The 18,070-nt window shown below is 42.9% G+C and overlaps 1 long non-coding RNA gene across 1 annotated transcript in view; it reads right to left on the minus strand.

Annotated features, from left to right (window-relative positions):
• Window positions 1-2,354: 2,354 nt before the first annotated feature.
• The window catches only part of LOC142099408 (uncharacterized), a 34,009-nt gene continuing 18,293 nt past the window's right edge, over window positions 2,355-18,070 (minus strand). The window contains exons 4-5 of the long non-coding RNA XR_012678538.1: window positions 3,351-3,435; window positions 2,355-2,647 (exon numbers count right to left, since the gene is read on the minus strand). This is a non-coding gene — a long non-coding RNA (uncharacterized LOC142099408). The remainder of the gene's footprint in view (window positions 2,648-3,350; window positions 3,436-18,070) is intronic.

Raw genomic sequence — 18,070 nt, forward strand, 5'->3', positions numbered from 1 at the left:
AGTTGCTCTCAGAAATACATCGTATGCCACAGTTGCCCCCAAAAATATATAGCATGCCACAGTTGCCCCCAGAAATATATAATATACCACAGTTGCCCCCAGAAACACATAGTATGCCACAGTTGCCCCCAGAAATATATAATATGCCACATTTGTCCCCAGAAACACATAGTATACCACAGTTGCCCTCAGAAATACGTAGTATACCACAGTTGCCCCCAGAAATATATAATATGCCACAGTTGCCCCCAGAAATATATAATATGCCACAGTTGCCCCCAGAAATATATAGCATGCCACAGTTGCCCCCAGAAATATATAGCATGCCACAGTTGCCCCCAGAAATACAAAGTATGCCACAGTTGCCCCCAGAAATACAAAGTATGCCACAGTTGCCCCCAGAAAAATATAGCATGCCACAGTTGCCCCCACAAATATATAGCATGCCACAGTTGCCCCCACAAATATAAAAGTATGTCAAGTATAATAGCGCTTCAATTTGCTGCTCTTACTTACCTTGTAGACTCGTCTTTCTCAAGAAACCTGGGTGGGAGCTGCTTCAGTAAAGCAGCCGAAGATGGCCAAAACGGAGCTTCTGCGCATGCGCAGAAGCTCCGTTTTGGCCATCACTGGCTGCTTTGCTGACTGAAGCAGCTTCACTGTGGCATACTTCGTTAATGAAACAGCTTCAGTTAAGCAGCTGGTGATGGCTGAAACGGAGCTTCTGCACACCGTTTCGGCCATTATCGGCTGCTTTACTGAAGCAGCTTTTGCTTTGGCGTGCCAGCCAAAAGTGGTCGGCGTGCCACGTCTGGCACGCGTGCCGGGGGTTGCCGACCCCTGCCTTAGAGACAGTGATAGCTCTGGTTTAACAGCTGATTACTGTGAATGGATGAGAAATCATTTAAATAACCAAAGTACAACTATGAATAAATGGATTTAACAATCAGGAAACACAAATAAGTCCACATGATGCATGTCAAACGATCAAGAACAGAAGAACAGAAGAATGTATTGTCCTCTGTAGTCCATGCTGTCACATTATATTTATTTTCAGCTTTCAGCTACAAAATATTTAAAACAACTTATTTATTAAATATTTGTTTACCGTAAATTACATTTATTCAGATAAATAACATTTCTTTCTTTTGGTACCTTTTAAAGACACTACTGTAACTCAACAGCTTTGTACCGCTTCTTCCACTTGAAACCACTGTTTTCAAACCATCCATCTGAGAATGGCGTTAACAGAACAGCTTGTACAACCTTGATACTTAACTAGGCTCACCTAATTGAGCTATCGCTGACTTGTGAAAACAAGCTGTTTTGCATTTTAAAACACTTGTTCTCCATCAAAAGGCTTTTTTGAGTTCTTTTTTTAATTAGCCCCTGAGTTCTATACCTAAAACCTTTTAAGGATAGGACGCTGTTAGTGCTAGTGTGGTGTAGTTGCCACTCAGCCCCTGGTTAATCAGTTGACCCACATTTAGGACATTTAGATTCTGTCATGAATTGGGGTCTTAGCCCTGTTTACCCCACTCGGCGGTATCATATCATCATGCATCTTCTGCCTGTCACAATGTAGCATTCCAAATCCCGGAACAAAGTGTGACTTCTGTCTGCTGCACTGGAGGCTGTCCTTGTGGGTGAGATATTTTGCAACATCCTGCCTGTTCTGAGCACCTGACTTCGTCCACCAATTAGTTCCATCTGCTGACTATAAAAGTCACCTTTCTACAAATGGCCAATGCAACATATTCCTAGTTCCAGCTTACCACCGTTTTTGTTTTTCTGCTGTCGTACACACTTTAGCCATTAACTCTTCATGTGGATTCTGCTTGCTGCTGTTATCTCAGTATTACCATCTGCTGCTGTACAGACTCCAGCCATTAACTGTTCGTGTGGATTCAGATTCCTGCTGTTACTTCAGTATTACCATCTGCTGCTTTACAGACTCCAGCAATTAACTCTTCATGTGGAGTCAATTCACTTCTCACATTATGACATTGCTCCATTTTATATAGCCTTTCCCATTAATTTACACAAGTGGATAGGTCATTGCCCATATGATCAGTACACCTATCGCCTGACATACCCTGAGCACATGTTAACATTCAGATGAACTGACTGATTGCAGAATGTTCTGTCCCTGCCTACTTCAAAACTGGGGACACACTGATGAGCAATAGATGAAGATTAATAACAAAAGGTGCTATGACCCTAATAAAAAAGTACCCTTTACATAACTATACAAATTGAAAGTATGAAAATGCTTTAACATAGAGACAAATATATCAAACATTATGCGGAAGCAAATTTATTCCATAAAAGTCACACTTCGGAATGTGTGATTATACTTATTATGCACTAATATGTAATAGCATGTACAAACCTTTAGCATATCAGTTTTTTATTGTTTTACATAGATTCCAGTGCATACCAACATCAGATATACGCAACGATACCTGTATCAAGAGATTCTGAAAAGCAGCAACAAGGTACAGCGTGCTCTGTATTGTCAAGGGCTGAATAGCAACTTGCATTTCTGTCAGGGCCTGACCTTCCTTTTCAGGATGCATGATGAGGACAAGAAGAGGTGAGGAGAATTTTTGCCTCAGTAATGTGATAAACAGCTGAAGAAGGCTAACTGCAATGCGAATGTAATACAAAATGTAGATGTTGACATCATAATTATTTTATTAAGATAAATTAAACATACTTATACATATCAGTATATAATTGGAAATAAATACACAGCAAATTCAATGGCAGTATATTATATAACAATTTAAATTTGAATGATCTAAAGTATGAAGAATATTTTCCTGTATTCACTTAATCATTCTGACTAGTAGGATTCATTCATGACATTTCTCAAAGCTGAATTGAAGGGGCTGATGGACATACTATTAAACCTGTTAGATTGAAATGATCAAATGGAGGTGGAATGTTTTCCTTGGAAAATTTAAAAGTCGTAAAAAGGTCTTATGTGCAAATGCTGCTGTACAGAACTGCATTTATTGTAAAACGTTTGGCAGTTTGCAGACAGAAATAAATGTTTTTTAACTTACCCAAACTGCACGTGACACTATAGAAAAGCTGATCATTAAATATATCACCAGAGTAACAACACTGTATAATATTTTCACTATTCAAAAGACCAAAATCCATTTCAATTACTAAACAATGTTACCTAATGATCACAATCGGCTGTGTGTTGTCATGTGGCAGGTGAAACATTATGCCACAAATTTGCTTATTATTTGCAGTCAGGCTGTATGACTAAATCTTAGCGTTTGTAGATAGGTTATTCATAATCTCCCATTTACAATGTATGAACATTTCCTTACCCATTAGCATGGATGATGTATCCTTAAATTTAAATGAAACTAAATTCACCATATTATGCACATCCACGCAAACAGTTTTGTGGACCTGTTGAGACACAATTTTTAAGTATAAATGTTATGGTCCCTTGCAGCAATACTTCAAAACCTGGTACTATAGTTATAATATATCAGAAATATTAAACACTTAGGGGCATATTCAATTGTTGGGAAATCACGCCGCGGAAAAACTAATACAAGTAATACGGTAAAATCTAGCTGGATTTCAGCTCGCGGCTCAGGGAGCTGCGAGCTGAAATCCAGCTAGTAGATTACCGTATTAACGGTTTTTCAGCGCACAATTACCGCAATAACGGTAATCGTGCACAGACCGCGGGATTTTCGGCTATCCCGCCGACAATTGAATATGCCCCTTAGTATTTAATACACATGTTGATTGCATAAAGTGAGTTAGTCGGTCTTTGTAAAACATTTCAGAGACCTTCATCCCAATAGATTTATTCAATTATAAAATATGTAAAAAAAGGTAAATCTCCATTTAGCATCAATGATTGCAATATTTATACTAATGTGGCCCTTAATTCCCTCACTCATGCATTCTGCATGTATATGGCAGTGTGGGGGAACAGGATTCCTCCCAGCTGCCAGTCACTTTGCTGTCAGACTGAAAATGAAGGACAAAAAGAGCCACCACCCCTTTCCCATACAACCATCGCCTACCACTTAATTTACTCCTACACCCTCCTTCCCTGATCTGATCACTTTCAATCTGTCCTCCAATATTCTAAGTGCAACATGTTCATCTTTTCAGATCAACTTTTATTAAACTCCAGTGTTACGGCAACCAATGCGGCATAAACCTATAGAACAGGTAGAAGAGGTGTTCACCTTTAGCAGCCGCCTTTCCCGTAGAGACTGTTTATGCTCACAGATACTCAGATGCCCCCAGGTCTTTAATTCAAAGTAGTATAGGTTTATTGTCACACAGCTGCGTACAGGTGATGACACACGGAACAGCAATCTGCAGACTGGACGGAGCACCAGAGGAGGTGTCAGGTATCGGCGCGGTCAGGGTCACAGGCAATGTTTTGGAATCCAGGGGCAGGCTATGGATCAGAATCACAGGCAATGGTTCGGAATCCGGGTACAGCCAATATGTCAAAGGTCAAAGGCAGGGGTTCAGAATCAGGAAACAGGCAATAGGTCAATGTCGCAGGCAAAGGGTCATACACGGGTAGTCAAATCTAAAGGTTAATCACCAAGAAGGCAGAGGAGCAGGCTAAGGCACAACAACAACTGAACTATAACCAGCAGGGAGGCTAAGCCCTCCCTGCCTTATAAAGCAATACTGGCCAATGGAAAAGAAGATATAATCAGCCCTAGGGGCTGTCTACTGAGAACATCTGCTCATTCTGCTCATTAGCGCGCCTGGCTGCACCTAATGCCGGGATGCGGCGCTATGCCCTGCAGCGTCCCGACCGTTGCCTAGGCAACGGCCGGGACGAGACCTGGAAGTGACATCCCGGTCGTCACTTCCGTCCCGGTCGGAAGAGAGGGTTGTGGCGGCTGGGCACCACCGCGGCTCGTAACAGTACCCCCCTTTGAGGAGGGGGTCAAGGAACCCAGACATCCAGGTTTTCCACGGAACCGTTTAAAGAAATCTTTGAGGAGTTTGTCGGCGTGCAGGCGTCTCCGGGGGACCCAAGAGCGTTTCTCTGGGCCATAGACCTTCCAATGTACCCGAAAATGGGTTTGTCCCTGAACCCTCTTGGAGTCGAGAATCTTCTCTACAATAGACTCATGGGAACCGTGCAAGTTGACTGGTCGAGGTTTGAGTCTTTCCCGAGTCTCAAACTTGGAAGACAAGACAACAGGTTTCAGGAGAGAACAGTGGAACGTATTAGACATTCTAAAAGAAGATGGCAACAGGATTAACTTTTTTTTATAATAGAAACAGGTCCAATGAACGTAGGTCCCAATTTTTTGCAGGGTTGTTTAAGCCTAATATTCCGGGTGGACAGCCAAACTGTCTCCCACTTTAAGAAAACAGTTCCTGCGATGAAGGTCTGCAAAAAATTTTGACCGAGCAGAGGCCTGAAACCAAGGCGGCATGGACTTTATTTCAAATGATTTTGAGACGGGAAGCTGTTTGGCGTACCCCAGGAGATCCAGAAGGGTTGATTGTAGCAAGAGATTTAGACCTGGGATGAAAGCCGTAGTTGCAAAAGAATGGAGATGTGCAGGTGGAAAAATGGCAAGAGTTATTGTAGGCGAATTCAGCCCAGGGGAGTAAAGATAACCAATTGTTATGGAATTTGGAAACGTAGAATCAAAGAAATTGTTCTAATGACTGGTTGACTGACGTTGATGCCAAGATGGTTGCAGAAAGATCTCCAAAACTGAGCGATGAATTGAGAGCCACGATCAGAAACAATATCTTCGGGCAAACCATGGAGACAGAAGATATGGTGGATAAATAGTGATGCCAGAGTTTGGGCATTGGGAAGACCTGCCAAAGCGATGAAGTGAGCCATGTTACTAAAACGGTCAACCACCACCCAGATTGTATTGTGACCGGATGACCATGGTAGATCTACAATGAAATCCATCGATAGATGCGACCAAGGTTTACTGGGAGTAGACAACGGCATGAGTTGACCCGACGGAAAACTTCTTGTAGTCTTGGTTCTAGCACAATCTCTACAATAGAGAACAAATTCTTTACCACCACACCGTGCATAGGTGGATCTCGGTGGTCTTGAATACTCCAGCATTTCCGGCAACCTTGTTGTCATGAGACTCGGACAGTACAGCCTTCCTGAGATGGACCAGTACAAACAATTTACCCGACGGGGTCTCCGGAGGAGTGATTCTTTGGAAATTTTGGAGAACAGCACCCAAATCCTGGGTCAATCCTGAATGAATAGAGGAAGAGGGCACAATAGGGAGCGGCATAGCGGAAGGAGCATGAGAGGACACAAAGCTGCAGGAGAGTGCATCGGCTTTAACATTCTTGAAACCTGGTGTGTACGAAATGATAAACCTGAAGTGGGTAAAGAACAAGGCCCAGTGTGCCTGTCTGGAATTTAGATGTGTTGGCTGTCTCAATAAACAGCAAATTTTTGTGGTCTGTGAGTACAGAGATGACATGAATAGCACCCTCCAGCCAGTGTCGACATTCCTCAAACGCCCATTTAATAGCTAAAGGTTCTCGATTGCCCACGTCATAATTCCTCTCAGCAGCAGAGAATTTTCATGAGAAATAAGCACACGGGTGCAGTTTATGGTCCCGAGGATCCTTCAGGGACAGGACAGCACCAGCACCTCTATCAGAGGCATCCACCTCGACGACAAACGGCATTTCCGGATTGGGATGTCTTAAAACTGGAGCGGAGGCAAAGGCAGACTTCAAAGCTTCAAAAGAGACAATAGCCTCAGAGTTCCAATTGGCGGTATCAGCCCCTTTATGGGTTAGGGCAGTAAGAGGAGCTACCATGTCGGAGAAATAATGAATAAATCTGCAGTAGTAATTCGCAAAGCCTGAGAATCTTTGTATGGCCTTCAAATTGGTTGGGCATACCCAATCCAAGACTGCTTGGACTTTGCTAGGATCCATGAAGAAACCCTCCAGGGAGATAATATATCTTAAAAACTAGACTTTTTGGACCTCAAATTCGCATTTTTCTAGCTTGATGAAGAGTTAATGTTGCTGAAGTATAGTAAGAACCTGTTTCACATGGAGGCGGTGTTGTTCCATGGATGAAGAATATATCAGGATGTCATCCAGGTATACAACGACAAAGCGCCCCAAGAACTCTCATAGAACATCGTTAATTAGATCCTGGAAGACAGCAGGTGCGTTGCATAAACCAAAAGGCATGACCAGGTACTCATAGTGACCTGAATGAGTATTGAATGCGGCCTTCCATTCATCCCCGTCCTTGATGCGTATAAGATCAAGTAGATCAATTTTGGTTAATATTGAGGCGCTTCTGAGTTGATCAAAGAGGACCGATAGGAGTGGAAGTGGGTAGGTATTGCTGATGGTGATCTTATTTAACCCACGAAAGTCATTACAGGGTCGAAGATAGCCGTCCTTCTTAGACACAAAGAAGAACCCAGCTCCTACCGGGGATCTAAAAGGCCTTATAAACCCCTTTTTCAGATTCTCCTTAATGTACTCCTCCATGGCCTGCATTTCTGGAATCGAGAGGGAATACAATCTCCCCTTAGGGAGTTTAGAGTCAGGAACTAGGTCAATAGCACAATCGTAGTCATGATGAGGAGGTAACGTGTCAGCTGCCTTTTTAGATAATACATCTTGAAACTCATGATAGGATATAGACAGCTGATCCAAAGAGACCTGGAGCAGACGAACAGGCACAAAAGGGCAGGATGAGGAACAAGACGGACTCCAGTGAATGATGTCTCCCTTATTCCAATCAATGACCGGATTGTGGAGCTGAAGCCATGGATGTCCCAGGATCACCGGAACGGAAGAGCATCTAATAAGATAGAAGGGCAAGGCTTCAAAATGTAGCACCCCCACGGTGAGTTGTAGTAGTGCCGTTTGTGAACACACTTTCCCACATGGGTTCGTGAGACCATCAGTTTTTTATTGGGAATTAAGTGCGCATATATATATATATATATATATATATATATATATATATATATTTTACATGCTGTTAATAATGGCATCCGATAGGATTATCAATGCCATTATGTCTTCAATCCGGGATATACTATAATTTTGTTCACTCCGACCACCACTGTGCAAGTTATACATTACCATTTATTGGTTTACTTGTTTAGTAGCACCAGCTGAGCTTTCGGGCAATCAAGTGAAAGGCTTGCCGCCGGATCAAGGGCACTATGCATCGGAGCCTCCGGACAATTAAGTGAAAGTTTTTTTTCCGCCTAATTACAGACATCTGGGCTCTATAAAAGGACTGGAAGAAACACCAGTCTTATTACCACAATCCCTGAGGAAGCTCATTGGTCTTTTTGACCACGAGAGAAACGCGTTGGTTAAAATACTATTACCCTACAGATTTCAGCACTGACCAGAACAAAAGAACCCAAGTCTAGCATGCTAGATTTTCATCTATAAATACACTTACCAGACATCCACTGTTTGCGAGGATTACCCAGAGCGTGCATACGCCACCTCCAATACACACGAGCTGCGGGCTTGCGATCTTCACCACCATAAGGCTGACAGGCTAGAGACGCTGCCGCACCACAGGAGGAACCTCTGCTTCGTGGATAACTTCAATTCATCCAGCAGTCATGTAAGTCACACTTGGTCTATATAGACTTTTTGGAACATTTACCACGGACTACACCTTGCTCCTATTTGCTACCTTGTTTTGAGCTGTTGTGCCTTTGCAGTGAGCCCATCGACGCACCAGGACTTTGTATCGGACATTTAGTTTTGGCAATACAGCTGTATCTCACTTGTTTTCCATCTGTTCTTTGGACATTGCTAACTGAATACCGCAATACTGTTTGTATTGGTGTCTTTATTTTTATTTTCATTTTTATTTTTACATTTTGCACAGTGCACCAATCCTACCATTCAGCGATACACCGATATGTATGGACTGACCTATCCATCCTGTAATTTTCGGCTCTGATTGTTGTTTACGTGTATATTATAAACCGTACATGATTGTACCCATGCCATTACATTTCCTCTTTCCGGCCGGAAAGTACACTGTGCATATTGTGGTTCAATAAATGCAATTATCTTTACCCTGCTACATATATTCTACTTTCTAGCGCCTAGAACCTGACATATCTATATTACAAAGGCCATAATGTACATCTCCGGGTCTTCTCTTCAGAAGTGAGACGAAAAGCACCTAGCTGCATGGGCTCAGCGGCTTCATAATGTACAACAGGAGGAGTAAGAGAAGAACTTGAGGAAACAGAGGAGTCCCTCTTGGCCCTTCTTTCTTTAAACCTGCGGTCAATCTTAATGACCAGTTGCATAAGATTTTCCAGTGAAGCTGGTACAGGGTATTGCACCAGAGAATCTTTTATTTGTTCGGAAAGACCCAAACGGAATTGGCTCATTCCACTCGCTGTCTGTGGACCAGCACCTGAACTCCGCACAGTATTCCTCAGCAGTGCGGCGACCCTGTTTCAGGGCCCTGAGATGAGATTCAGCCGAGGCGACTCTGTCTGGGTCATCGTAGAGCAGTCCTAGGGCGTCAAAGAAAGCATCAACAGACTGTAACTGAGGGCTTGTGTGGGCAAGGCTGAATGCCCAGGACTGAGGGTCTCCCTGCAGAAGGGATATGATAATTCCAACCTTTTGAAGCCTGATCCCGATGAGCGAGGCCTAAGGCGGAAGTACAGTTTGCAACTTTCCTTAAAATTGCGATGTAGGGTTCTATCCCCAGAGAACCGATCGTGCAAGTTCAATTTAGGTTCTGCAGAAAAGGCCAAGGGAGTTTGCTGGGCTTGTGAGGCTTTGGCGGATTCCTCTTGTGCAGACAACCTATGTGACAGACCTTGGACCATCTGAGTGGGCATTTGCATTTGGCCCGCCAAAACCTGAGCTGGGGAAATATTTGGAAGGGGGAGAGGGAGAGGGTGCAGTATTAGTTTGCAATGAACATAGGTAATGTTTATAGCTCCTCCGTGATGAGGTCACGTAGAACTGTGTAAATGCACATATAGCGATACTCGTTGTTGCATAAAACGGTATAGCATAAAACAGAAAAAAATGTAGCTTACCCTACATTTCCCTATGCAAGTCCCGGGAAAATGTCCATCAATTTCCTCCGTTGAGGCTGAAATTCTTCTCCGTGAGAGCTGTATTGACAGCGTATCGCCGCACACCCAATGCGGAAGTATGAAACTCAAATGCAACTACGGTGGCTGTGTTAGGTCAAAAATCCCACCGCGTTTCATCCAGTGAAGGACTTTTTCAAGGATGTTGTTCAGTAGGGGAATGTGTTCTTATATAGATGCTACTGTCACCTCATAGGTTAAGCACATAAAGCAGCTTCTTTGATGAGACATATAAGTAGAAATGAGGATAAATGAAGATAAATTTATTAATAATATTAAAAATCTTGAAAGGTCATGAAAATGAAAATGAAGGGTCATAAAATTGCAGATAAAATGCAGTGTGTCACATTCAGATAAAAATTAAAAATTAGATCTTGAGAAATGATCCCAAATCAAAATCGCTGTTAAGTACATAAGGTATAAGGGTTTTTGCCATATATATCCACTTAGTCTCTTGACATAATATATTAGATACATAATCCCCACCTCTCCAGAATTGGCTGACTTTCTGTATACCCAAAAATTTGAGTTTTGAGAATTGCATTTTAAATTGTTCGAAAAATGATTAGGGACGCTGTGTGTCTTAAGTTTTCTTTTGATATTATACAGATCTTCTGCAATCCTAACTTTTAAAGTGTGTTTAGTTTTTCTTATATACTGGAGGCCACATTCACATTCCAGCATATAGATAACGCCTTCTGTATTGCAGCTAATTGGTTGTTTGATATTGAAAGATTTGCCATTAGAGGTAGATCTAAATGTTGTAATAGCTTTAGTTTGAGTTATATTCAGTTCCTCACATGCTTTGCAATTTAAGCATTAACGGAAACCATGTGATGTAATTGGCGATGGTCTAGTCTTCAACATTGGAATGTAGCTGCTGGTGAGAATTTTTGTTCAAATTCTCCGCTTTTCTATATACAATATGCAGTTTATTGGGTAGTAATTCCTTAATATCCTGATCCAGTTTTAAAATTGGCCAATGCTTTTGAATGATCTCTTCCACAGCTTTTGAGTTGAGATTCTGATTATATAAATATTCAAATTCTTTTTTTGATAGAATCCCCAGACTTAGGCCTTCTTCCAACAAATCAACTAAATCTTTTTGATATTGAGCCGTAGGATCTTTTGATAATTCTTTACAGGTATCTTTATCCATTAGTAATCTTTCCAATTCTTCCATATATTTTGTTTTATCCATAACAACAATCCCGCAGCCTTTGTCTGCGGGTTTAATAATTAGGTCAGGATCATCTCTTAGTTCTTTCAAAGCTAGTTGTTCATTTTTAGAGAGATTGTGCTTAATTTTCATTTTTTCTGGTAAATTTTCTAAGTCTTTCTCTACGAGCTTCTGGAAAGTCTCAATGGATGACCCCTTTACAAAGCTTGGATAAAAATTGCTTTGCTTTTTGAAATTAGTGTGAACAAAATGATCTGAATTGGTGATTGTTCTCTCTATTGGATTTCTTTGATAGAATTTCTTCAAACATATTTTACGAACAAAACGGTGCAGATCGATGTAAACATCAAATTTCAGAATCTTCTGACAATGCTATCTTTCTATTAATTGCTGATGCTTTGTTGGTAATATTTTGCATTAAAGATCAAGATGTATCTTTCATATCTTTTCTAGCATGGGATTCACCCTGTCTGAATGATTCAATAGCGACTTCATCAATTTCTTTCCTTTTATTGTTAAAACTAGAGATGGGCGGGCTCGGTTCCCTGAGAACCGAACCCACCCGAACTTTGGCTATCCGAGTACCGAGCCAAGTGGCTCGGTACTCTCCCGCCCGCTCGGAATACAAAATCGAGGCCGAACGTCGTTGTCGGATCTTGGGGCTCGGTTCTCACGATACTTGAAGATTATAAATACACGCATCCACAGCAATCCCTCGCCATTTGACAGAGGGAGAGAGCAGGTTGTAGTCACAGGCTGATTAGAGCAGTGACAGAGAATACAATATTCTGATTCCAATTGTGCTAACAAAAATTGCTAAAGAAGAAAGGAGGATAGAGGATTATTTTTTTTTTCAATATTTGGCACTCAAAGTGCTTTTTGGGTGTCCCCCATTATTTTGCCTAAATATTTCTGGCTGTCAAAATTACTATCTGTCAGCAGTATCTACCAAATAATTTTTAGCACTCCCCAGTGCTTTTGGGGTGTCCCCCATTATTTTGCCTAAATATTTCTGGCTGTTAAAATTACTGTCAGCAGTATCTACCAAATAACTTTTAGCACTCCCCAGTGCTTTTGGGGTGTCCCCCATTCTTTTGCATCATTTTTTCTGGCTGTCAAAAGTCATATTTTTCAGCAGTATCTAAAACAATTTGATGCACTACAAGTGCTTTGGGCTCAGAATGGATTCAAAGCAGTTCACATATGAGCAGAATGAGCAACCAGGTTCTGTCACCAGTCCTGATGGTAGTGTTCCCAGTACGTCATCTGGGCAAGGCGATGTCAAAGTACACAGTGTTTTGAAATCAGTCAAAAAAACACACCCCAAAAATTTTTTCACTGTGTTGAAGCGAAAATGAAGTGTAACTGAGGAAAAGTTTATTTTTTGCCAACATGCAATTCTACACACGCAGTGGCAAAGAGAGAATGAGGCCTTTGCCTTTCCCTATTAGTGGCAGATTCAAAAATGTTACCGAGCCTACAATTGGTGCACAACTACTGTTACGCGTCAAAGCCGAGCTGCAAGATAAAAGTAAGGCATCAGAGGATAATGTTTGCTCTGAATCAGAAATGACACCAATCCCTGTGGAGAGTCCATCCAACAGTGGGATGTCTAATCGTGAGCATTCTGTTAGTGTACCCATAAAGAGCTGCCCTTTCAGCAGTTCTGCTGATGTGTACCTGAACAGCCCGATGTGTACCTGAACATACACCAAGTGATGATGACACTTTGTCTGTAGAAGAGAATGTGGGGGAGATTTGGGTATCCGACGAGGGCGCTGATGATGATGCGGTTGATTGTGTAAGTCCTGCACCAGAGGCAGCATTGTGGCACCAGTGGCAGCAGTTCTGGCATGTGAGGTTCTGGCACCAATTTGCACTTTCCAAACACAAGCAGGGATGATGCAGGTGGCAGACCACAACAGTTTGACACCTGGGCTGGTTTGAAGGATTTGTCAAAAAAATGTGTGACCTTGACTATAACTCCAACCAATCCTACTATTAACATGCAAAGGATGGTGGAGGGCCTATCAGGGATTAAACTGTATTTTTCCTAATTTTCAATAATAATGTTTTGGGTGTAATATACAAAGACAAGTGCTCAATTGCTAAGAGTCATTGATGAAGAGGAAGACAAGCAGGCTTGTCTGTAGATTTTGCAGGCAAATTGTGCTGCATTATATAGATAACACCCAAAGAGAAGAGCTCCATTGCTCCATTGCTAATTGTAATTGCTGAAATAGAAATAATAGGGCTGACAGTCTTGGTCTAAATCTGCAGTTACATTTTATTGTACCATAGCTCTGTCACGAGCCTTGGCAGTACTTGCAGCCGCCGCTGCTCGCTTACTGTGCTCCCCGGCGTCCCGGCCGTCACCATGAGGACCGGAACGTCACTTCCACCTATCTCCCGACCGTTGCCTAGGCAACGGCCGGACGCTTCTGCAGCGCGGTGTCCCGGCGGTATAGGAACCCGGGCGCGCACGCCCATTAGATAAATATATCAGATTCAGCCTGTGTGCTGAATTAGCAGGCATTAGCCTGCAAGTGTGCATGCTAGAGCCAAGCCCTGATTGATCCTCGGGATAGCAGGCAATTAGCCTGCAAATGTGCACAATTCAGGGGCAACCCCTGATTGGTACATCTGTGTACTTAAGGCAGTGAGGTCTGTTACCTCACTGCCGGTTATTGCATCCAGTTTGCCTGTCAGCCTAACCTGTTCCTGCTCCTGTTTTGTATTGGTGAAAACCTGTTGGACTGATTGCCTGTGTATGACCCCTTGCCTGGATTTGGACCCTGCCTGTGTTTCTTGTGACCCCGACCTCTGGCGTGTTTATCAACCTTCCTGTTTGCTTGTAACCCTTGACCTCGGCCTGTTTACTGGATCTGCTGTCTGCTGCCGGCCCTTGACCCTTGCCTGGACTTTACTCCTCTTTCCTGTGTTCTCCCTAGTCGGTACGCACTTCACGACCCTCTGCTAGTCTGCGGCCAAGTCTGTCCCCACCACTAGGGGCTCCAGCGAACACCTGACTGGCAGAGCAGACTCCGGGCTGTGCTGTACTGGCTAGAGGGGTTCCTAACATTATAACCGTCCAAAACAGACGTTCCGGAGACGAAGTTGGGATGGAAGAAAGCGGAACCAAATCGTCTCCTTTTCAAGCCCTGGCGGGCCATGTTGAGACCCTGTACCAGATGGTCCGGGGATTGTCCCAGCGTTTGTCCACCCAAGAGGAGGACCCCCGGACTACACTAGCCATTTCCGGTTCCACCAATGAACCCAAGTTGAATTTGCCGGACCGGTTCTCCGGTCCCAGAGCCCTGTTCTGGAATTTTAAAGAAAGCTGCAAGCTCTATTTTCGGCTAAAGCCTCGGTCTTCTGGTTCAGAACAGCAGAGAGTTGGAATTGTCATCTCCCTCCTGCAGGGTGACCCCCAGTCCTGGGCTTTCACCCTACCACAGTCGAGTCCTATCATGCAATCGTTGGACGCTTTCTGTAACGCATTGTGTCTCCTCTACGATGACCCAGATCGAGTTGTCTCCTCCGAGGCTCATCTACGGGCCTTAAAGCAAGGCCAGCGTTCGGCGGAAGAATACTGCGCTGAATTCTGCAGATGGTCGCCTGACAGTGAGTGTAATGGTCCAGCATTACGCAGCCAGTTTCGCCTAGGACTGTCAGAGAAGATTAAGGATTCACTTGTGCAGTATCCTTCCCCCGCCTCATTGGAGAGCCTTATGCAACTCGCTATTAAAATTGACAGGAGAATCAAGGAGAGGAGGACAGAGAAAGAGGCATCTTCTTCTTCGTCTGCATTTATTCCAGCTTCCACGGATGTTGAGAAGCCTACGCAGTCAGGGCCGCTCCACCTCCCTTCTGAGGAGAGAGACAGGAGACGGTCACAAGGCCTATGTCTTTACTGTGGTAATAAAGGCCACTTCTCCTGCTCTTGTCCATACAAACCTGAAAAAGGAGCATGTCTGGGAAAGGTCCACTTAGGTCTGCAAGTTGTTTCCCAAAGGAATGCTGTCCTGATTCCCGCACAAGTCACTTTCGGTGCCAGTTCCGTGGCCTTGTTGGCCTTAATTGATAGTGGAGCTGCAGGCAACTTCCTTGACATTGGGTTCGCCCGCTCCGCTGGGATTCCATCTGTAAAGCTCAAATCTGTTATTATAGTCTATGGCTTAGATGGGAATCCATTGCCTGGAGGAAAGATTGAATGGGAGACTCCGTTATTACACTTGAACATTGGTTTGAAATTACGACTAATGAGAGATCTCCTCTTTAAAAGGCAGCCCTTGATTTACAGCTTTATTGCTTGAAAAAGTCTGGTCTCCAGACGAAACGCGTCGCTTGTTTCATGCTGCTTTTTACATCGTGGAGTTTACAAACTTTCAAGATACATTGTATCTAAGTGGAACCTTTCCTTTTGAAGTTTGCTGTATATCCGGATTCTGTTTGGAGGTGCGCACCGAAGAATCTGACCGGACCTGCTGATTGCCGGAGTTACGTCCATACCGAGAAGGTAAATCCTTTGTGTATGTTACTAAAACGCCACACGCTGATGATAAGTTCTACCAATTCACTGAAGAGCGTTACTGGACCTGCTGTTTGCTGGAGCCATGTTTATACCTAGAAGGTAAATCCTTTATGTACACTCTGATCACCGCTATACGCTGATGCTAAGTTATATCTAGCGATTTCTGGAGCCATACATTGGAATCTCTACTGTTTAATCGCTTCAGCAATAAGAGGATTCACTTACAAGCTCCGTTGATACTAGTTATTTCAGCGACTAAACCCCAACAATTATTGTGGGATTTTTTGTGTTGACGATAATCAAGACACAAAGGAACGGATTTCTCTTTTTTATATGGAAATGTATTATAACATCTCAAGTATATATTAAGGAATCTCTCTACTTATACACCTAATAATTCACATCCAATATTGGTGTATTATTTGGATCTGAACGAAACTTATACCCTCTATATCCATCTTTACACAAGCAAGAGATTTACTTAGATCTCATCAGGGATTGTTGGACACTCCTATAGAGTCATAACCAATTTATTCTATACACTTCGCATAAAGATGCCATTATTTTATCACGCTTATAGATCATTGTGATATGTATTGATCACATATGATTTTTTTATTGTATTGTAAGATATTTTATTCTTGACCAAGAATTTCTTTTATATGTTTGTATTATTTGATTTTGATTCAAGTGATATTTATCTGTCACTTCTTCTGTATGTACATATGTGCATTAGCTAGTCTAATTAAATTTATTAACGGTTATTCTGCGCATTTCATATGTTTTTGTTTTGGTTTATATCTAGAGACTTAACACTGTCTTTTTTGAAATTGCTGCATTTGATACCGATATTTCCACAGAAAAATACTAGCTTTAGAATTAGCGCCAGAGAATCAAGTTGTTTTGTTTGAACATTGGAGCGCTTTATTCAGAGTCCATAACGTTCCTCCTTATTGACTGCTCATCGGTTCCATTGGTCCTGGGCCATCTTTGGCTTTCTTGTCACAACCCTGTTGTGGATTGGGAGAAAGGAGAAATTGTTCGATGGAGCTCGTATTGTTCACAGTCTTGCTTGACTCTGCCTCTGCGAATGATCCAGTGTATTCCGGAGCAACTTCCCTCACAATACCACGAGTTCTGGGATGTGTTCTCCAAGAAAGCTGCGGATACTTTACCACCTCACGTGACTTCGACTGTGCCATCGAGCTTATACCCGATTCCAAGTTACCCAAGGGACGCTTGTATTCTCTCTCGGGTCTCGAGACCAAGTCCATGCAGGATTATATTGAGGAGAATTTGAAAAAGGGATTCATCAGGCCATCTAACTCTCCAGCAGGAGCTGGATGTTTCTTTGTGTCCAAAAAAGATGGAGTACTAAGACCCTGTATTGACTACAGAGGATTGAACCTCATCACAGTCAAAAACACCTATCCCCTTCCTCTGATCTCCGTATTGTTCTATCAAATAAGAGGTGCAACAGTCTTCACCAAAATCGGTCTTCGTGGTGCATATAACCTCATCCGGATCAGAGAAGGAGATGAGTGGAAGAAGGCATTCAATACGCTTTCTGGGCACTACGAATATCTGGTCATGCTGTTTGGTCTTAGTAACGCACCTGCGGTGTTCCAAGATCTGATTAATGAGGTGCTACGGGAGTTCCTTGGTCATTTCGTGGTCGTCTATTTGGACGACATCCTCATATATTCTAAATCATTATCAGTACATCAGGGTCATGTCAGACAAGTTCTACAGAAATTGTGAGAGCACCACCTCTACGCTAAATTAGAAAAATGTGAGTTCGAGGTGCAGAAGGTATCCTTTCTGGGTTACGTAATCTCTTCTGAGGGATTTTCCATGGATCCAACTAAGGTTCAAGCTATCTTGGATTGGGTGCAACCAAACAATCTAAAGGCGGTACAGAGGTTCCTGGGCTTCACCAACTACTGTGGCTTTGCTGACATGGTGGCTCCCATTGTCGCCCTGACTCACAAAGGAATGGATCCAACTAATTGGTCGCCCCAAGCAGTAGCCTCATTTGAAAGCTTGAAAAAAGCCTTTGTGTCCGCTCAGGTTCTTTGACACCCGGATCCAATCAAAGCATTTGTTCTTGAGGTCAACGCCTCTGACATCGGTGCCGGTGCTATCCTATCACAGAAAGACCTTTATACTCATCGTCTACACCCATGTGCCTATTTCTCCCATAAG

The sequence above is a fragment of the Mixophyes fleayi genome, chromosome 8, assembly GCF_038048845.1.
Source record: "Mixophyes fleayi isolate aMixFle1 chromosome 8, aMixFle1.hap1, whole genome shotgun sequence".
Taxonomy (NCBI): Eukaryota; Metazoa; Chordata; class Amphibia; order Anura; family Limnodynastidae; genus Mixophyes; species Mixophyes fleayi.